The 22,344-nt window shown below is 42.8% G+C and overlaps 1 long non-coding RNA gene across 1 annotated transcript in view; it reads left to right on the top strand.

Annotated features, from left to right (window-relative positions):
* LOC127471667 (uncharacterized) overlaps positions 1-21,998 on the top strand; it is a 49,444-nt gene extending 27,446 nt beyond the window's left edge. The window contains exons 3-4 of the long non-coding RNA XR_007904727.1: positions 20,308-20,430; positions 21,909-21,998. This is a non-coding gene — a long non-coding RNA (uncharacterized LOC127471667). The remainder of the gene's footprint in view (positions 1-20,307; positions 20,431-21,908) is intronic.
* The last annotated feature ends 346 nt before the right edge of the window (positions 21,999-22,344 follow it).

Genomic DNA, 22,344 nt, shown 5'->3' with positions numbered 1-22,344 from the left:
GACAGATTCCACCCAACTATTTTTCACAAGTGTTGAGCTGAGAGAACTTACTTCCTCTTGTCTTGTCGCACACATGTAAGAGCAGAATCTAACATCAAAATTAGCACTTAAAATCCATTATTTAAAGAAGTATGCACTTCATATTTATGTGATGGGTGTTTTACTACTGGAGCACTTTAATAAAGTCATGCATATTATGCTATATTTATCTGCAGTGTACTATTTAGACTCAGAGGGTAAGATTCACCTAACCTGATGTAGATGTGTTCATCTTAGTTTGGACACATGCAGCTTCTACTACAGTCAGTGAAAGGAAACTGGTACTTTACAAATGTCATTCATTGATCAAAAAATATATGTGTAAGAGAAGTGGGATGAAATGAAACCTAAAAGCAGCTTTTTCTCCCTGTTGATCACAAAGGACATTTTGGGAGAGTCAAGCCTGCACTAAAGTGAGTTCTATTCCGCAGTAAAGTCTTCTGCAGAGCTTCAGGAAAGAAAGAGTTCTGGTGAATGCAGAAGAAGAAAACTGAATTTCAGTATGTGAAAATGTGTGTTGGCTGTGTGCTTTCTTAGTTGCTGTTTCATGTGACAGGTAACTTTAGGATCTGTTTTACAGACAAACAGGGATCAGTAGTCAGGTCTACATAGTGAGAATTGCTAACCTTGAAAATAGTGATTAAAGTAAGACTTGGAGCACAGTTTGGATAATCTACATGATGGGAGAAAGTCTAATGCTATGTTGTGGTCAGAAGTTATAGACCAGATAATTGTGTATATTAACAGTACTCTCAGGAAGATGCTACTGCTCTAATATCTGCCACTGGGTGCAACTACTGGGTCCTGAGCTTGAGAAGGATACTAAGAACTGGAATAGCCTCAGAAGACCATGAGAAAGCTCATGGCCTGTTTCATTCCCATTTAATTGAGAAAGTCTGGAAGATCACAGCCCTGGTAATGAAAACTCAGTCACCATCTGTAAGTGCTTGTACAGGGAGCAAGGGCTTGCCAAATTGCCCTTCATCCTAGCAGAAGGGAAGGCCAGCAGTGGGCGGAGAATGGAACTGAACAAATTGGTGGTGGAAAGGAGCAGGGGTTTCGGTGGGACCTGGCCCCTGGTACAGCACACCACGGTGACCCTGGTTTCTGCTTCATTGCCAATTCTATGATCAGAATGGGGTGTTTTTCTAACAGAGCTGCTGTAGTTCAAAGAGGGATTAATTCAGGGAAGTTTGTGCTGTGCAGCAGGTCAATATAGCTGATCACAACAGACTCTATGGGAAAAAAGACTGTCTCTCCATAAATCAAGGCTGTGGTTTTGTCCAAATGGTTTGGAAGCAGGCTCTTGTTTACTAATCTGTAAAGTCTTTAAGCTGAAATTTAAATTTTCTTTCTGGAAGCTCTTTAAAATTGATTCCCACAGTAAACCCAGCTTCAGGAAATCCAGGACAATGCCAGTTAATTAATTAAGGCGATTAACAAGTAAACTGGTGCTTCCTTTCACTGTGGGCGAGCAGTTGGCATTTTAGCAAACTTTGCCTCATAATAATAGTAGTACTTCTTGGGGCTGTCACACTGTCCTCCCCCACCTCCACCCTTACCCAATTATAATTCTCTTCTTTTGATCTTGGAAATGTTTTTTTTTATTTTTTTTTTAATCTAAAATATACTGCTTGGAGATGACATTTTATGAAATGTTCATTTTAATTATACAGGGATGGTTATCACTGCAGGGATGTTGGCACTGGCTTTCAATGCAAAATCCTTCTTTTCTGCTGATTATATCGAGAAAATCTCTCTGAGCCTTAGGCACCTGAAAATTGTAATGCATCATTGTTCACTGCTGTGAGCGGCAGGGAACAGAAATTAAAGCTGAAGTGGGAGGGCAATGTGGTGGCATCTAAACCAGCAGTCTGTGAGGACAGTGGGGAAGCTGGCATGCAGGTGTGCTGCTCCTGGCCCCGGCCAGGGACCAGGACTGCACCCTGTGTGCATACAGGGTGATGGTAGTGCCCACCCCCATGGAGGCCAGAGCCATGTGTCCCTCTTGCTTTGTTGGCTGCTAAAAGTGACAGAGGAGTGGAGTCATGAAGGTTTTCCAGCTGGAGGAGCATGGACACTGCCCAGAGCTCATGGCTGTTGATGGCACGGGTCTTTTTGGATGGCCAAGCCTTCAGTGTGGGGTCTTCCAAAGCCTTCGTGTGTGGCACCAGGTCCCCACACAGCTGCAGGGCAATGCAGGACTCTGACCTCTGCTTGGTGCTGACACCAGCCCCACCAACATGCCTTGGCAGAGATTTGCCTTGCCAGCAGCAGGCTGGTGCAGGCCAGAGCTGATGCTGGCTAATAGAGTTACTCTCTCAGGTCCAGCAGTAAAGGGTTTACTCTTCAAAAGACACACTTGTGACAGTGGTGTTTACTCTGGGCCAGGCTCCTCTGTCCTGTGTCTCTAATACATCTTGAAGTTTTTATCTGTCTCACTGGGACTGCTGAATAGCAAAGTGCTCCTTGATATAGGTAGGGGTGATGTAATCTAAGGACACAGTAATAACGCTCCATGCTTTAATGAGGAGATATGAAAAACCTGTTAACAAATGAGGCTGGAGCTGTTTTTCATGTATTGTGCCCAGGGCAGATGTGTGAGACCTGCCCCAAGACATGGCCAGGCAGCTGCAGCTTCCACCTGTCCCACTGGATGCAAAACGTGAACTGTGATCACTCCTTGGTATAACTTTACAACAACCTTATTGCAGCTCTGAGAGATTCCCTCTGTCTGCAACTGAACTTTCTTGGTGTCATTCCCTGGGTTTAGATTTGGCCCAGGGTACCCACATTAGCATTTTTGCTTTAGTGTACAGCCTGTCTAATAAATCCTGCAGCCACAGGGCGTTGTCCTCACACACATTGCAATACAGTCTCACAGTGAACTTTATGCTGAACAAACATGTGACTAATGGCAGGTCCTTCCCTCAGGACCTTATATTAAATAGATTCCTCTTCGGATTATTAAAATTTCTGGTTGCTGGCTTAGGTGAAGATGGAGCTGAGCAAATTGTGAATGTTTGGAATTTGTAGTAAAAATGAAAAATTGGCTAGGTGGAATGAGCAGTCATAGTTTAGTGGCCAAAAAGAAATACTCTGTACTCTGAAAAAGTACTTAGTTTAGTTCTCGGTGCTTTAATTTTTAAAACTGTCCTGTCTTTAAAAAACCTAACTCAATATTTAATTTTAAAATGGCATTTTAAAAATTAATGGTGCTGACAGTTTGTTTCCTTTTTGGGCCTAGACGAAAGGGAAAGGGATTGACAGAAACAACGGATTACAAGTCTTTTGTCCTTTTATTTCTGCTTTCCAAGAAATTTCATATTCAGAAAAATTAATAGATCTCCACTGAAATAATAACATAAAATGAGGCCTGTCTGTCTAATGCCATCTCACTGTTTTACTACCATGGAAAAGAAATAATGAATTTCATTCATAAATGCAAGAAGTAAATGTAAGTGCTGGGTGCTGCTTTTGCATCAGGCAACACAGACAAGCTCAGCTATTAACTGAGCTGAAACTGCACCAAAGGAAGGGATCATTGGAAGACTAGCTGAGACTGTTTTATTATTAATGAAAACTAGTTCTAAGTGTTAAACGACTCCAAATATCTTCAAAAAGTGGAGCAATACCACTTTGAGAAGAAAGCCCAGAAGCAAAAAGATCAACTTCAAAACCTTTTTGTCAAAACACAAAAGAACCCTCAATTTCTTGTGCAATAGGATGTTTGGTTAACTGACATATTCAAAGGGCAGGAGGGAGGTGGGTAGTGAGGAAACTGCCTCTGGACCTGAAAGAAGTGAGTGAGGAGCTCTCGGGGCTGCTGCAGGTGGGAGCTGCCCCAGGCAGAGTGTGGAGCTGTGCCATGGCACACGGCCTTCTGGGTCCCACCTGGCAGCTCCTGACTCCTTCCCCATCCCACCACAGTTTGTTGGGCTCACAGGAGAAACAGGTTTGCAAAAAGGTCTGGTGTGGCAGAGTGCAACTCCACAGGTCTGAGCGTGAAGGGCAGCAGGGGAGGATGCTGCTGTCCTGAGCAGGGGATTACAGGATCCTTTTATGCCTTCAGGGCAGCATAAGGGGCTTGCTGGGAAGAAGAGCTGGTGCAGTTCAGGGCCTCATCCCAAAGCCCTCTGCTGTCAGTGGGAGCCTGCAGAAGAGGGGAATAGCTACCCATCAACCTTTTCCACATGCAGTGTCCCCTTTCCTGCAGCTCCACAGCTCCTACAACTCTCGTTTGTTAGAATACTGAAAAGAACTATTAGCTAACTACCTAGAAAACTAATTAATCTATTGTGGCACAAATCCTGGCTTTACTGTTAATCTCATTCAAGGAGTCCTTCTGTCCTGGTTTGGCCTGGAGCTTAACACGAAGAGCAGCATAAGCTGGAAGTGTTCAGCCCCTTTGAAAAAGAGACCACATGCAGGTAGCCTGCATTAAAGGATCCTGGAAAATAATCCCCTGGCACATTAGCTCATGGATGTGTATGTTGGTTGGCAGAGATCAAGTCAGTGGTTCATGCTGAGCAGCTGAATTCACAACAAAACCCAAGTTCTGTAAAATAATGCTGGCTTTTTTTAATCCATATTTATTTCCTGCTTTCAGGCGCTTACGTAGGTATTGATCTGATCAATGCGAGTAACTTTTTGGACAAACAGGCTTCTTAAAATGCCTTAAAAGCTTCATTATTAGGATAATGGAACCAAAGTTAAAAACAAATCAAACAATGCACGTGTAAAAGGTTTCCCCTAGACAGCTTGAAAATAAATTGAAAACAAATTCAATTAAAATAACAATCAACCTTTTTGTTCCTTCAGCGGTATGATTTCTCTGAGGCAGGTACACAATGATAAGAGATTTCTTTGAAATACTTGAGATAGCACACCCATAGGCAGTGCTATGACAGATCAAAGCAGTATTTTTGCTAAAGAACAGCCTACTACTATTAAATTTCCACTTTAAGGTCTGAAATGTTTCTCTTTTTTTTCCCCTCCCTTTTTTTTTAAGCTTTTCAGTCCCAGATGCTTTTGCATCTGTTACTGCTCCTTCCTCGTGCCTTTTACCTCACTAAGCCAGGCCCTAGATCTTGACCCAAAGGAAATGTCTTATCAAAACTTGTTTTTACGTGTAGCATTGTACTTTCCCTGCTCTATATAACTGGTAGTTTTCTGTTTCTCTGCTTACTCTGATACCCTTAGCCTGAAATTTCTTTATGCCATTAATCTTTTACACCCCAGCTGTAATGGAAATGGGGCCGTGCTTGGAGCAGCATGGGGAAGCAGCGCGGTCAGAGCCTGGTCTGCCCAACAGGGACTGGTCCTGCCTGGCCAAGGAGCAGTGTGCCAGCAGCACTGGGGTACTGAAACAAGCTGCCAGCTGCTGCCATGGTCCCCTTGAGGATGTTTTGTCGTTGCAAATAGAATTACAAATGGGTTGAGGATTTTGGTTCTCTGTTATTTGGCATTGTGCTGGCGACCCCACATCTGCAGCATTGTGTGCAAAGGTAAAAGTAATGAAGGCAGCTACTGATGAGCTGTTTTTTGCAAATGATTGTGCAGTATTTGCTCATAGCAGTAAGGACATCGTTACTTACTGTTTTGTATGTGCTACAAAGCACTTTGGCCTTGCAGCTACTCTGAAAAAAGACACATTTCTGTTTTAACCAAGACCCGGCACTTCAAGAAATATCCTTCTATTACCCATTGATGAGGTGCCCCCTGGGGTTGCTCGTGTAGTGCGTCCTTGTGAAATAGGAGCCTCTCAGCCAGGCTAGTGATGCTTTGGGTAAATTACAGTGCTATCTGTGGAGAGCCCATGATGCTGTTTGCAGAAGAAACTTGCTGGTTTGGTTCATGCTTTTTGTTGCAAATTTGCTTGATGGCTACTCTTCTCTGCCAAAGTACCTTTCAGTCTTGAAGAAGGTGATGGGCTTTCTGTTTTGAAGATCCACTAAAATGAGGTATGAAATACTCCTCTGTCATCTATTGTGTGTTGGGACATTGTGTTCCCAGTGCTGTAACTGGGAGGTTACAGCATGAGGTGAGTGTTCAGTTCCCTGTATTGTCAGTGCATTGGTGGGAGAGTATGGACCTATTATGCTGCTTTAGCAGAAGCAAACAGAGGATTAGGGGGACTGAGGACCATATCCTCATCTCCTTGTTCGTGCAGGATGATAACATGCTCCAAGAGCACTGTGTCAGATGCAGGAGAGTGCTATTTAGGAAGTCTTGGATGTTAAGGCAGAGCTCTGATAGTTTCATGAAAGCCAGGCAAGGAGTTGCTGTTGCAACACTGATTTCAGCATGCATTTTTGCTTCTTCAGGAATGGTGTTTCACCTGGTGGATCCATAGTGGCTGTGTTCAGAGCTACCTCTTGTTTGGCTTGAAACAACAGTGTGGTGCTCAAAGGAAAAATCTGTCTTGTTCTGAAAGCAAAGTATATTCCTTGTTATTCCAGGCACAGTCACTTCCATAATCACAGATTGTCTTTTGAGTCATCAGAATTGATTTTCATGCCCACTAATTATTGTCATATCTGTGCCTTGGAAACCATGAGCAGTGAAGGTGCAGTTCATGGGCATTGAGCTAGTACAGTTTATTCTGAGCTGAGTTAATATCTGGAAGAATATTTGATGTTAAATAGCTGGAGAGGTCTTGCAATGTTGCTTGCTGCTTTGGAAAATAATATGGTTGCAGTTGCCATTCTGCTGTTTCTTTCCTCTTCATTACATGATCCAATCAAACTACAAATCAGCTGGCACCATTTTACAAGCTCTGTGATTTATTAGTTTTATTGAGGACTCCCAATAAAATGGTATTTTTAGGACAATTTTGGAAGATGTTTTCTTTCTGTCAGTTATTGTCATTATCCTTGTCAGAATAAGAATATGAGTTTGGGCTGGTGACGGATTTAGGGCTATGCTTGGATATATCGAAGAAGAGCCAGAATGTGGCACTGGCAGGGGTAAAAAAGGTCAATATGCTGTCTTCTGTAAAAGCAACCATGTCTGCAGGATATTCTAAGCTGGGAGTAACTGGCTACCAGAATAAGTTTTGGTGATAAGAAGATCTTGATGATTAAACTGGTTGCACTGGGTGAGAATCCAGGGGGATATTGTATGGGTAAGATACATGATGTTAATATCTGTTTCATAGCAGCAAAGCAAAGGGAAGAAAGACAGTTCTTGTGTTTATTTCTTTCAAACAAATATGATTTTTCCTAAGACTTTATTTCCACAACTTTTGGAACATTATGCTACTTTCAGCAATTATCAGGCCTTGCTTTTTGAACATGCAGAACACCGGTTTATATGAATTTGATGGGAGTTACAGGTTTGAGCACTTGTGATTAAGAGATAAACCCAGGCAAGCCAGCTCTTAACAGGATCTTCTCTTTGGATAACCCAAATCTTTGGACAGGTTTGAAAGCTGAACGTGAATCTAAATTTCACAAATAACCCTTACTTTTTCAAGTGCCGGAACCAATGTTTCAGGTCCTGCAAGCATTGGCTCTGAATATCATAGTTTGACCCCATCTATGATGATAGAAAAGAATCAGTTTATCTTTCTACAGGGTCATTCCTGGGTGAAATGGCTGGAAGCTCTTTTTAGCAACATAAAGCACAATTTTAGGTAGGAGAACAAATTATTTCACAGCTTACTCTGAAAGTAATTAACAGAAACAGGGTGTAAATACCATCTTCTGTGTTCTCTGAAGTAAACAAAATAAGAATTTATGCTATTGACCTTGTTAAGTAACTAACATTTTTCCTACTCTGCATTAGCTCTTGCTTTCTCCCACAGTTCAACCCCCCCCCTGCCGAGCCTGAGGCCGCATGCTACACCAAAATGTTCAATCTCACATTTGAATAAGCTGAATAAATCCAGCCATACTGCTAAACATATGGTAAGTAATAGCATCATTAACAATAGCATAGTGCACATTTGACAACTGAAGGGATTTGGCTGCTTCATGCCAGAGGAGTGACAGCAGAGAAGCAGGCCTGGCTGCTCCTGCCATCCTGTCCTGTCTTTCACCCTCCCACTGCCCCTGCCTTGACCACCTTGAAAATTTGAAAGGCTGCCCACCTTCCTGCCTGTGACTTGGGCTCTTATCTTATGCTGTCAGCTCTGCAAGGCTCCATTTCACCTTTAAATGTTGCTGTTTATTCTGCTGGGGGCAACTACGAAGGTGGAGATGAGAGTGTAGAGAGGAACAAATGCCCTCAGCATCTGTCCAGATTGCTCCTGGGTATGCCTTCATCCTGACCCTGTCCATCCATGGCTGAGCACTTCTTGTGGCATTTAAAGCATAGGGATGCCAGAAAGTCCCAGTTACTGCAGCATGGTCAGGAGCACAGAGAACTGGCACATGGTGTGTTCACCACTCTGAAACTAGGAGACCAGCAGCCTGGGGCACACAGAAGGAATTGTTGGAGTGGTATATATTAGTTTTGAACTTGTTCAGAAAAAATCTCATCACTCTCTCTCCACACCCTCCCTGACCTAATCCTGAAGGCACAGGGGCTCTTACAACAGTCCAGCCCCAGAGGACATGCACAAGATCCTGCCTCTCCTCTGCCAAAAGTGCTCCTTCTGGCAGCACTGGGATTCAAACTGCTGCTTCACAGACAGAAGGGACTGCACACAAACCCTCCTTACACACATCATTGTTCACAACTCCTGTCCAAGTGCACACACCTCTGCTCCCAAAGTGCAGTCAGGGCTCCCTCGCTCCCTGAAAATCACAACCCTTCTGCAACAACCCATGTTCCAACTGTACCATGCTGCTGCAGGATGCAGCCTTGCTGAAGGGTTTTTGGAGTGCCTTGGCCCCCAGCACCTCGTTCCTCAGATGTCACTAGGGGTTGGTAGCCACTTTTTTTATTGGATTCTTGCTGCTCCTGCTGCAGTCACTGGCAGAACCTCTTAACCCCTGTCCCCTGCCTTCCCTGCTGCTCTTCTTTCCTGCCCTGCTCCAACTTTGCTTCCCCTCCAAGCTCTCCTTGACTTACTGTCTCTCATTTCCATATCTCTCCTTACCAGATTTGAAATCCATAAATGCATCAGTCCCAACCCCTGCCCATCTGAGAGCTAGAGACACTAGGATTTACCCCAGTTCTCCCAGAAAGACCAGACTGTTACCTTCTGCACCTCAAAGGGCTGCTGGCATGGACAAATGTCACTCCCCATCACCCTGGGGACTCAGTAGCAGGGTGCCTTGTGCATTTGTTTCTGAAATGGTTTTATTTTGTATCTTTGTGTTGTTGCTGGTCTGGTGCCTCATGAAAACACCCACAGCCATATAAAACTTTTCTGTTTTTGATATTCAGCTTTTCTAATTCTTTTAGACTCCTACCCATGGAAACAGCAGATGGCTTCTGACCAAAAAGTCACTCCATCAATATAATGCTTAATGCTAGGGGATAAGTGTTAAGACTGCTGCTTTACTATGCATCCTGGATACATAAAAACAGTTCACTTCATCATCTCCGAGCTCCCTTCACTTGCCACCTGTTATTCTCCTCCTGTGGATCAGTGCACTCCCAGATAATCTCTGTTTCCCAGTGGTGTGATGGGCAGTGCTTGCTGCTCACCCACAGCCTGAGCTGGCTTAAGGTGAGCAGCAGAGGCTTCTGCAAATGCTTCCTACAGCAAGAGGTTCTCCCCAGAAATTTGTCTGGCAACATTCATGTCCCAAACTTCTGGATTTAAAACCATCGGTGAGTGTTACAGATGCGTCTCCAGGTCACACTGCCCCTCTGTTTTGATACTGTTCTTAACCTCTGCTAGCTGCTGGGTTAATAAAAACACCTCCATAAATGACATTCTTTCACTTCTTTATTTTCAATAGGAATGTTTTTTACATAAATGAACATCCCACTGCAGCATTTGCAATCCAGATGTTCGTGCTTTATGTTAATGAAAAAGGACCCTGAAGTGAATTGACTATAAGGTGATGATATGTTAAAAAGTATAAACAAAGGCAGGAAGTCAGTTCCTGATTTTTGCACTGGCTGAGCTCTTAGAAATGCAAGAAGAGAATAAATAATAAAAAGAGAAGTTAAATGCAAATGTGTAATGGGGTTTTTTTTTTCTTGAATCATTGCATTTGCTTTGAATAATAATCAAGACCATGACTTTTTCTTATTTTTTTGAGGTTTTAAACAGATTGTTTCAATGCAAACCCACGTCATGTTGCTGAGGAAAGACACTATTTTATTCATCTAACTCACACTTATTTTTAAAGGAGTATGAGTGTGGAAGGAGCAGGGAGACATACTACCCACCTACCTTGGGAAAACCAAGCACTGGAAGATGTGTTTGGATGTGCCTCAGGTCTGTTTTGACTATGCAATCTGCCCTGACTATGTATGAGAAGCCAGAGAAGAGAGCAGGTAGTGGAAGAAAATTAGTATAGCAGCTAAGAAGTATTGATGCTGTGGGCTGAAAATAAAAACAAGATTTATTTGGCAACAAGAAACAATGCTTTAACCAAAGGGGACAGTTGGAACATGGGTTGTTGCAGAAGGGTTGTGATTTTCATGGAGCAAGGGAGCCCTGACTGCACTTCTGGAGCATCAGCAGAGGCGTGTGCACTTGGACAGGAGTTGTGAACGATGATGTGTGTAAGGAGGGTTTGTGTGCAGTCCCTTCTGTCTGTGAAGCCGCAGTTTGAATCCCAGTGCTGCCAGAAGGACAGCGCTTGTTTTAGGAAGACACACCACTCGCTCCCTGCCCGTGGCTTTGGCTGACTTGATGGATTTAATGCCCGAGTGCCAGGCGTCAGTACGCCTCGAATTTATCGCTCACACTGAATGTTCTTCAGCCCTCACCCTGCCCTTGTCCCTTGTGCGGGAGCCCAGCAGATGGAGCAGTGTCCCTGTTCAGAGGGATGCTGGCAGGGGGGTGGGTGTGTGTTTCAGTGCGGGGGGAGCGGGGCCGGATCCGGAGCAGCGCCGTGAAAGTCAATGGAGTTGAGCCGATCGGCCTCTGTGCATCTATAAAATACAGAATAAAAGCTTCAGTGCAAATAATATATGTGAGATTCCCATTTTCCATGAGGGGAGTGCTCTGTAATGTATATGTCTGATTAACTGAACAGTTTATATAGAAATACATTATATTTTCCAAACTTTATGTGCTCTACAGTAGATTGTTTTTACCCGAGCTCTAATTTACAGTTAAAACTGAGAGAAGAGCATAACAGAATAATCCTTTTGATCACATTGCTATTTTATGATAACTATATACTTTATTATTTTTAATAAAACACTAGTAGCTGCTGTTAGCAGTATTCCCACAGCAGCAGCCATGAGTGATGGCACAAACAAGAACAGAGAACCCTTTTCCATCTCTTTTTTTTTCTTAATAAATAATTGAAGGAGAAAACGAGAAAAATATGGTGTAGGATCCAAACAATAAACAAAAATCAGGGTCATAAAGCAGGGCACATGCTTTCTTCTCCTTTAAACCTAGCTACCCATATTTTTTTCTTGCTGTGACAGAAAAATGTACTCAACTCTTTTTGTAGTGAATTGTATCTTCGAAAAACAGTTTTATATATGGCAGTGCTGAGTGAAGTAACATGTTTAATGGCATATTTTCATCTGTATCACTAAGACAGCTCTCCTGCCATGCAAAGCACAGCCCTGCTCCAATTATGTACTCTTGGCTGTGTCTACCCTGAACTACCTGCTGCTCATCAGAATGGTTGTTGCACCCAGGTAAGTTTGGAATAAAAGAGATAAGCATTTGGCCCCTGCAAACTAATGGGAATCTATCCCTTTGTAGGTTTTCTTGTCTCTCTCTTAGCTTCACTGATGGGGCAATAGCATCATCTTCCAGCTGACTCTGGACATTGTGCCTTGCTGTATCTGTGCATCTTCTCACTTCGCAGGCTTCCTCTTTCTGATATGTGTCCTTTGGACATCTCCTAATTTTCCCCTCTGCACTGCTGTGATCTCCCTCTACAGCATCTTGCTGTCAGTTTGTCTGTCTCTGGGTACAAGACACCCCGTGTTCAGAAATCAGCATTGCTGGATTTCAAAAGCATTAGAGGTTTTTAACTGCAAAGCAGACCTAACAGGAATGTAAATTGCTTCCCCTGAACACAGGTATTTTACATTGGCGAGGCATGTCTGTTTGGCAGGCTTCCCTCCATTTCAGGAGGAGTAAATTTGGCTTCTGTTCAACCATCCTACCTCGTTACACAAGGTAAGCAGTAGAAGTGAGCTTTGGGTTGTTGTGTTAACCATCCTGTGTGCATTTCATTCACCTGGTGTCTATATTTCTAGTTTTGTGCCTGGAGCAGGTAAAAACCGTGGCCACTATCACATCATTTCAACTCTTTTTAAAAACTAATGGGAACTGCTACAAAATCTTAGCTAACAAATAGATTTAAACTTCAGTTTGACCTCCTTAGCCAAGAAAAACAAAAGCTGAAAAGGGATTAGTTTTCTTTCTGTGAGCACATCAAGGGGCAAAAGCCCAAGCGAGTGGGGAAGAGCTGTTTCAGCTGAGGATAATCTTAGCAGGAGAACAAAGAGATCTAGATTAGTCATGAATTAATTTAGGATGTCAGAAGCTTCTTCATGTCTGGTCAGGGCAATTCTGGGACAAGGGTGCAGTAGGAGCATTAGGCAAAACCCAAAGTTGGCTTTTTAAAGGAGCATCCTCAGGGTGTGAAAGGGATTATGGGGGTGAGTCCTGCAGGAGCCTGGACTCGCTGCCCAAGGAGTCCTTCACAGTCCACTCCTGCTTATGCCTGTGTTAAAACCATTTAATGCTCCAGTTGGAATTTCTCTGAGGTGTATTAAAAAAGCATTTCTTGTGGTTGCATTGCTTGGGAAGAGCTACTGCTGAGCTGGGAGGAGTAACTCCCAGGCTCTCTGCCTGTCACTGTTTCAAGGCTCTTGGCAGCTGGGTTGAGCTCATGTCTCTGCTGCATCTGGTTCCACCCACTGCCTGCTCTGAACCCTTTTTTGCCTTTTCATCAGGCCTATGTTCCTGATTTTGAAAGACACTTTGTACTCTGTGCTAGCCTCTCTCTATGGAAACCTTACCCCATATCCTTCTGCTACTCCAGTCCCTTAGCCCCATCCACACACCCAGCTGCCATTCACCTTCCCAGGACCATCTGTACCTGTAATCTCCAGGTATCTCATTTGGACCCAGAGCTCCATTCTTTAACAGCTGCTCCTCTTCAGAGTCTCACCTGAGTCTGAGCACACACCACACAGCTGGAGTGACTCAGGTTGCCTTCTTCCTCCTTGCTCTGTACTCCAGTCTCTGCATCTCCTTTCCCACTGCTCGGACATCATACACCTGTTCTCAGCAGGATTTAGTGGAGATTAGAGCCAAACTTCCAAATGTGCCTAGTGGAGTGTAGGATTTTGACATGGTTTACCACCTGGGTCAGTGGTGGTGGCACTTGCTCAGAACTGCTTTGCTGAGTACAACTGTACTCCATTTTAGTATTAAGTGCTCTATTTAAAGTTGAGTGCAGGGAAGAAACTTAAATTAGTGGGATTCTGGGTGTGATGGATGTATTTTGTGGGAGAGATGGTCCAATTAGAGTATCAGATGTTTCTCTGAGTATCTGTCTTGGATATTTTATCTACTTTGTCAGCAGTTGGAAGCCATGAGAGCAGATGAGGCTTTGTTCAGAGCAGTTCTCTGTAGTGTGCTGTGGGTCGGAGTTCGGTGCTCAGGTGGATGTGACACTTACTGATTCCCTGTGACTGGGCCAGTGTGGCTCACTGCAGAGAGAGGCTATTGTGCCTGTCGGGGTGAACATATCTGTGAAAGTCTGTGGGTCTGTGGTACCCTGGGACACATCCTCACCAGCCCAGGGAGCAGTGATGGCACCGTGCGGGGCAAACGGGGGCTGTTGTGCTGTGAGTCATGCAGCAGTTCAGCATGTATTGTGGCTGTGTATTCCAGCTTTGTGCTCCTAAATGGGGGGCTGATCTATCTGATCCATGTGCTGTCAAATTAAAGTCCAAAGCTGCCTTTTGGATTCAAGTCTTTCACAAGGAGCAGCCTGAGTGACAGCTAGAGGAAAGAATACAGAGATGTGAATTTCCTGCACTGTAACTCTTAAAGACTAAAATAGTTGGTATTCATAGTTCAGTTCAGCTTTTGGCAGGACTCTGAAATCAAAAGTTGCACGAAGGAGAAACCATGTGTGCTCAGATACACTAGATCTTTTTTTGTTGTTACTGTATTAACTCTTCATTTCTAAGTAGCTCCATGCCAGATGCATGCCATTTCCCATCCTACCTTACGACAGAATTTTAAGTTATGACAACACTTTTTGTCTGAACCTTGGCTAAAGAACATCTAAAACTCTGTGAATATTCTGGTCTCCCAGAAGCATAGTCAATAAACTTCTGGCACTTTGCAAGTACCACAAGATAATATTTTACTTGATTATGAAGTTTGTGCACCTTGAATTAGTAGTACTAATACCTCAGAGGAAAAAAAGAACATTTTTAGCATTTCATTTACATAATGGCTGAAGTGAGAATTTGTTTCTTGTTGAATAGGTACCCTGAGGGTCCTTTGATTTGCTGTGGAGCTCTGTATGGCAAGGAAATAGCACAGGAATGAGTAGCACCAGTGGAATTTGGTTACTTTCTGGCTTGTCAGTGTCTTGCTACTCAAACCCCATTGATTTGGCACCTGCAGATTAGGTGGCCTCATGAGTTTGCTTGTAGTGTTGCTGATTAGCCAACCATGAAGCACAGAGAGAAACCCATGACTTCAAGGTGAGTTTAAAGGAAGGTTGTGGACAACAGTGCATTTGGGAGAAGGGTGCTGTGAGCCCTGGTGCATCCTGCCTCTGCCAGGAGCAGAGGGGGACAGCTGGCATGACCTGCCCTGTGTTGATGTGGGGATGCTCTGGGTGTGCCCAGGCTCCCGCCATCCTCTGGGCATCACTGAAATATCCTGAGCCCACAAATTGGGTGGACACTGAGCAGGTGAAAATAAGTGGTTTCTGACCCTATCTTAGAGCACAGGGGGGGAGTTTCTCTACCATACAAGGCAGCACAGCAAGCCAGTGAGCCCTGGAGACAGAAGCTGTTTAGCACAGCAGCTGTCAGTGCAAGATCCCAGCGAGGTTGATGTTGATGGCCTGGGCATGTTCCTCAGCTATCACATACCCACTGGGGCTGTCCAGTATGGCAGAGGGAGCTTTTGCTGGAAATGTGAATCTCAAAACAGTCTTTTACTGCTTGGTGCAATAAGCTAATTACAAAGCCATCCTTACCCTACAACTTGCATCAACAACTACTTCCACCATGGCAACAGTGGGCCCAATTTGTTAACCCGTGTGCATAGAAACATTCCCATAAATTTATTCAAGAATTTTTGCCACGTAAAGGAATGCAATATCTGAATAATTAATTTTTAGTATTGCACTCACAGTTTGTCACTTGCAAGCCTAAAAAAGGGGAAACGTGTTGTGGTGACATAAAGGGTAAGTAATGAAAATTAGATAGATACATACATTTCAAGAGAGTTTGTTAAACTGCATTTAACCTAAGTGTGAACAATCATTCAGAACTAGCAAACTCTTCATTTGCTATAATTTACTTTGAAAGTGGATTAAGGTAAATTGAATTAAGGCCTCTTTAATTTTAAATAGAAGCATCTACATGGTGATGCAATTAAACTAATACATTCTGAGAGTTAATTTGAATAACATATCCGAACCGAAGAAAAGGGCTATAGGGCAGTTGCTTAATTTGAGGAATCCTCTTAAGGTGGGCACTGGAAAGTATTAGCTCATTTCAGAGGTGCAGGAAAATGTTCTTGGAACAGCTTCCCCCTGTCCTGAGCCATGCAAGGGCTCTCAGACACCATCTGCAAAACCTTTCCAAGCAACTCATGCTCCTCCAGCTGTGGATCTCCGCAGATTTCTGAGCTGCTTGGCTCAGTGATCCTTTCCTTAGTGAGGACTAATGCGCCAGCTGCAGTTAGTTCATGGGGCTCTAACTTGAAAAGCAGATAGAAACTCAGAGAAAATGGCTGGTAAGAGTTATTTAAAACCTCCACCAAATTTTGAATGACTGAAAATGTCAGGTGATTATTGTTAACCCTCTCTGGTTCCAGAGTACAGAGTAAATGTTTGCTTTTTAGTTAAAACTTTTTGTGTATTCCAGCCCAAGAAGGAACATACAGGTGCAGTGTCTGTACTGCTGTAGACTGGTATATTCTTCCCTCCCCCTCCCCAAAGACTACACTTGTCTTAATTTCCTCTCAATTACACTCAGGCATTAACTAATACAGACTAACTACGGCCCGAAATAATTATTGCTATCTGTTCCCTTTGTAAATATAACTCCAGCATTGAGTTAGAAGAATAATGGCATATTTACAGAAGGCAGCTAATTAAATCGAGCTTCAATTGCTTTCAGTTTGCCAGAAGGAGCCATTTTCACAGCAAAAAATGTGTGCAAGCCTGCATGCTTACCAGGAACAACTTGGTATAACATAATTCAGAGTTCCCAAGACAAAAATTCAGTTCAAGACAAATTTACACTGGCAATAAAAATCTCATTAAGGAAGATATGAAGATGTCTCTACTACACCACGACAGTTAAAAGAGGTTATCATTTTTTCAGTTTATTTAAGGAACAGTATATATTTCATTGTTCCAGAGCATCTGTAATTGCAAGTGTCTTTCAAACACTGCTTGCAGTGATGCATTTGTCTTATGACTGTAACTTCAGAACCAGCCTGTTGATGCATCTTCATTAGGACAGAAGACGCTGAAGTTTCAAAGCTCTTCAATGCTCTAGTTCAGTTTTTCCCTATTTTTCCAACTCTAAGTCCTGGGAAGTGTCTCCCCACTATTATTCAGCCACCTGCAGAAACTTACTATGGTCACAACTTGTCTCCAAGTGTTTGCAGCCTCTTTTGTTCCTTTGAGATGTTTAGCTAAAACCATTCATGATAATTACAGAGCAGCAGTCCTTCAGCAAATCAGCTTTAAAGAGCCATTCTTGTTGAAGCCAGTTGTTACCAGTCCCCAGGGCCTTTTCTGTTCCCCAAAAACAAAAACAAGGGAATTGTTTCAGAGTGTTTTTTTCCTTCCTAACAAAGAATGTGTCTGTCTTGTCCCAGTGTTCAGATGGAGAAGCCTGACCTGCTGATTGTTATTTACAGTTTTCCTTGCAATAGTTCACTGCGTTGCAGGATGGAAAGCTAATTTTCTTCTCCTGTCTGCATATCATTCCTGAATTTGTTTTTATCTGTTGGAAGTAATGATTTGGCAGACATCAGCACTTTTCCATGTTTAATTAATTCATTTAATTTTGTGGTAAATGAGAATAATGGGGCTTAATTTTGCTATTTATGTATTGATTGGTAATTATGGAGATAGCAGGAGATTTGGCTTTACAAACCAAAATTAAGTGACCTCTCCATGAGGATGACTTGGCACATCTCCTTCCCTTGTTGTATGAAAGTGGAGATGGCATGGAAGCAAATGCTGCTGAGCTATGTTTAGGTCACAGGAAGGTAAAATGTGGAAATTTGTAATGTAAAACTGTATTATATGAATATAAACTAGTACCAAGAGCAAAACACAACCTGCTATGCAAAGACTACTCTGGCCAGCTCCTCTTCTGATACAATGGTGCTTTATTTAATAGGAGCTGGGTAGTGTCAAGCCTCAAAGGGCTGAGGAACGTGAGTGAATTCAGATAAATGGATTATAGGGAGTGTCTAAGCTTGAAGTTGGGGCTGAGGATGCCTGGCTTTACTTTCTGTTTCTGCCACAGAAGAGTTCTGTGCACTTTAGCAAGGTTCTTTTTGTTGCATTTGTAATATTTTTGGTCTACCTTACCTAGTTTGAGTGCCAATGATTTGTGAAAGGATTTATCATTCTAAGGGTGTAACGAGGCAGGTCTGGCTCCTGTTGGAGCTTCTGAAACAGAGATGGCAAATAACACCACCAGACGTGCACCAGCAGCTGGGGCTCATGGTTGTCTCTGGTGATCCAGGACTGGTGGGACAGTGATGCTGAGGGTGAACTCTCCCCATCCTGGCTCTGCTGGTGAGTTGGCTTTGAAGAAATCTGGACTGATTGAGCAAACATGGGCTGCACTGCACCTTCCTCTTGCAGCGGTTCTGCTATTACTGCTGTGAGTTTGCAGTGCTGGTTTGGCCTCCTCTGGCTGATGCTGGTGTGAGTCCCCCAGACAAACATTTGGTTGAGTGCCTTCAGTTGGGCCAGGGCTCTGGTATCAGACACAGTGGGCTAAACCCAGCAAGAGAGAAGAGCTTTTGTTACCCTCTGTCAGAAGCCCTGCATGTATTTCCAGGGAGTGGGACAAGCTACACCAACTTCTTTGAATTTAGCCTGAAAATCTAATTTCAAAGACAACCGCTTGCAAATTTCCAACTGTCTTTTAGTCTTAGTGTTGAAAGCCCCTTGCATTCCCCCAGTGGCAATGCTCAGCAGCCCTTGAAATTATTTCCAGCATGTATTTTAAGTTTCCAAAGAAGAAAGCACAAGGAAAAAAAAAATAAAATCTAGATTCTCCTCAGTGATGTTGCATCAATACTTGGCTGATCTGTATAATGCGAAGCACAGTGGAGCAGAGCTGAGCTACCAGTTGCTAGCTAACAAGAGGATTAGATTCGCCTGCAGATGGGCTGGCATAACTTAAGCAAGAGGGCAAATGTGTAGTAAAGTCAAACTTGGACTCTGGGTGAAGGTGGTACAGCTTTTCCCCCAAAGAGCATCTGCCTCACAAACGGTGGGCAGGAAAGCAAAGCGAAAGCAGTTGGTTGGTCGGGGCCTGAGGAGCGTGTTGCAGTGAGTCAGAGCAGTTTGCTTGGTGTTTGTTACTGCTACTAATTGTATTTATGTTCCTGGCCAGTCCAAGTGTGCTGAGGTTTAAATGTGATAAACAAATCAAATCAAAAAATAATCACAAACTCTCAAGTAGGATCTGTTTAACAAATAGCATCCTCCAAGGTGGGCTGGAGAACAGGGAAACCAAACAAACTGACTGCAAAGAGTTTCTGAAACCAAGAAATAGCGTAGTGGTGCCTTTTGCTGTTGATGTGGGGAGGGGTAGGGATGAGAATCCAGCCTGTGGGTGTAGGGAGGTAAATGCTGTGGTCACCCTGGGAAACGTGCTCAGTACTGGGGTGGTCCTGAATTTCTTGAGGTTCCTTGGAAGCTTTCTCATTGAATAAAGATGATTTGAAAAGAATGTACCTGTTTCAGGGAGATCTTTGTCAATGTGTTTTGATAGTCTGGAGAACAAATTATCCAATCTTACTTTTAAATGTTTACATTTAATGGCCGTTTAAAATCTGTTACTGTTGGAATAGAAAGTGTTGGCGTGTCGCTGTAAAAGATTAACAAATTTTCCATCATTTTAAATACAGAACAGAAATGTTTGCTGTTTATTTCTGTGTTTCCTGCAAGATGTCTGACAATTTTTCCATCCTCATCTATTACGAAATTTGCAACCTGGCTAGGATTTATTATCATGCTATTATGTTTAATTTCCGTATTTTTATTATTCTACAAGTCTTAAAATTTACATTGATACCTTTAAGTTCCTTTTTCATATTGTCTGCTCTTCCTTGCTGCTGATATGTGTTCCTTGATATCATAGGATATGATAGAATGACTTTTCTATTTATGATTGAATTTTAAAATTATTTTAACATCTCTCCTTTTAATTGGATATTTTTCCTTTTTAACTAAAGAAACATTCTTTCATGGTTGAAGGGGATTTTGTTTGTTTGTTTGTTTGTTTTTCTTATCTCCTGATTATTATTCACTGACATTTTATTTTCTTCAAAAGCATTTTGAATTTCTGTTTTGGCTTGATGGTTTTCCACAGTACCAGCAGTCAGCATTAATGGTCAAGCTTGTATCTGCAGAGAAGAATGAAATGTGGTCATGATTACTAGTAGTGAATCCATCATGAATATTTAGGTTGGTGATTCGTTCTCTTTATCTATTTTTTCATCCAGGGAGATTGGCTGCTGAACCACCTCAATGCAACTGGTATATTTTTTTTCTGTTAGAAAAATATCAGTTTCTAAAGTATTTCCTGAAGTTGAGCCCCTGTGGTAATGTAACTTCTCCCACATATCATGGTAGATGTATTTCAGTAGGTCTGGAGGGGTCTCAGAGTGACAGCTCTTAATGCACTGTGGTAGCATCCCATACTAACTGGGTCTTAAATTTATAGAAGAGCCTCTAATTCTGTTTTCTTTATGTTTAGGAAGCAAATACAGAAGTTTGAGTCAGGACAGAGCAGGAATTACAGCCATGGGTGGTGCAAGTTCAGTAAAGGACCAGTGAAAGCTGCTGACTTGGGAAGGGCCAGCTCTAAAGGCACACAAAGGTACTTGAGCTAATTTCTGCTGTGTGGGCAAATCACCCTCATGGGTTGACAGGTGGAAGATGGACATCTCAGAGACCATCAGCCCTCTCAAAGGAATGAGCAGAGGCTGAAGCTTCAATACCCAAACATAGTAAACTGAGACTAAGGATGTTGCCACTTGGTAGGGTCAGATTTTGGCTGTGGGGAGCACAGTGCTGCTGTCTTGCAACACTTGTGATTTAAGGAGCTGCCTCCTGGAGCTGTGTAAGCTGGATTAAACAGGGGAGGGATTGGTCAACTGTAAGAGCTCGTGGTGGTAGAAATGAGAGAGAAAATCATAATTGCAAATAGCAGGTGAAAGCAGATGAAATTAATTAGTACTGCATTGTGAGGTGAAGTTGCAGAAAGCTGCACAAAGTGCTGTGTGCACTGATTATCACCTGCTGATTATCACAAAATGTCTTTATTTGTCCACGATTCCTTGAGGCAAATTGTAGCACCTTCACTTGAGGAGTTGGAAGAACAATTGGATTTTGGCCTCAGAGGGAAATCCTTGTTACTTGAGCAGGTTAAACATCCATGCTGCTTATTCTGTGCTTTTCATGTGCTTATTGGCTGTTAGTTTAGCATTTTACAAGTGAGACCAAGAAGATATGACATTATTTTTTCTTTTCACATTTTTTTCTATAAACTTATTCTTCATGTCCCTGCAGAAACCAAGTTTCCCTCCTATTGTTCTTGTTATTGGCATTATACATAGATAAAGCAATTTAAGAGAGTATTTCTCCTAGTTAGGCAGAGCAGACATACAATATACCATAGGCACATCTGTCAACATGATGCCCCTGCCTGTCTTTATTTTCTCAGTTTGCTTGTGGTCCATTTAAAATTAGATTACGACTGATTGGTTCCTGCATTCAAACGACTTTGCACAATGCTCCATCCATGGGCATATAAAACAAAGCTGAGGCGACTGGAAAGCCTGAGGGATCAATTCCAAATATCACTCTGTAATAAAAACTGTATTTCCTTAATTTTTTTATCGATTCAGCGCTCATTCTCCTGTAATGCTGCTGTGGTAATATTAAAACTCAGTGACTGATGGTGGCATCCCATAGAAGTAATTTAAATAGCAGTACCAGGGAAGAGGGAAGGCTTTGCTTTTGCAACAATTTTCCTCAAACTGGCCCAGAGGAACTCCCTTGCAGGGAATAGACTGTGCACCTTTTCCCTTTTGAAATATATCATCTGTATTCCTCTCAGTCCTGTACCATGCCTGCTGTTGGCACTGCTGGGTGCAGCCTTTAAAAGCAAGTAGGAATATTTGGGTTGTAGGTGGGAACAGGTTATTTGTGTGAGCACAGAACTGATGTTTGTTCTAATGCAAACCCCAGACTATTCTTCATGTAATCCATGATACAAAACAAATGAAAAGAGCATTCCTGTGAAATTGAAGACATTTGGCTAATTAGTAGTCACAAAATGTGTGCCTCTTGCAGGTGGAAATTTCAAAGGACCTTGTGAGGTTTACATTCACAGAGCCAGTCAGCGAAGTGGGAACTGGGCATGTGAGTCCCGGAAAATGCCAGGGAGTCCTTGCTTGCCCATGGAAACAGGATGGAGATTTTGCTACATGCTGTGAAACTCCAAGGTCTGCAACACTGTGCTAATGAGAGGTGTTTCTCAGTCTCTGCCATGGCTGGGGAAGCAGGGTATTCACAGTACTCCAGCTTGGGTTTCTGCTTCCTACTGGCACTCACAAATAAAGGAGAATGCTAAAAATGAAATGAAACTTGAAAATAGATATATGGGAGCTCCAGAGGTTGCTGGATGGTTTCTGTGTCAAGAGAGGTTAGTTCCCAATCTGCTCTCATAAGCATCCCAGAGCCATAAAAAAGACATGCCCAGAGGCTGTTTCTGGACTGGGGAAATTTT

Source organism: Manacus candei, unplaced genomic scaffold, assembly GCF_025592945.1.
Source record: "Manacus candei isolate 608988 ecotype Guabito, Panama unplaced genomic scaffold, ASM2559294v1 h1tg000025l, whole genome shotgun sequence".
Classification (NCBI taxonomy): domain Eukaryota; kingdom Metazoa; phylum Chordata; class Aves; order Passeriformes; family Pipridae; genus Manacus; species Manacus candei.
The sequence above is the reverse complement of the archived record's forward strand: the minus strand, read 5'-3'. Positions and strand labels throughout refer to the sequence as shown.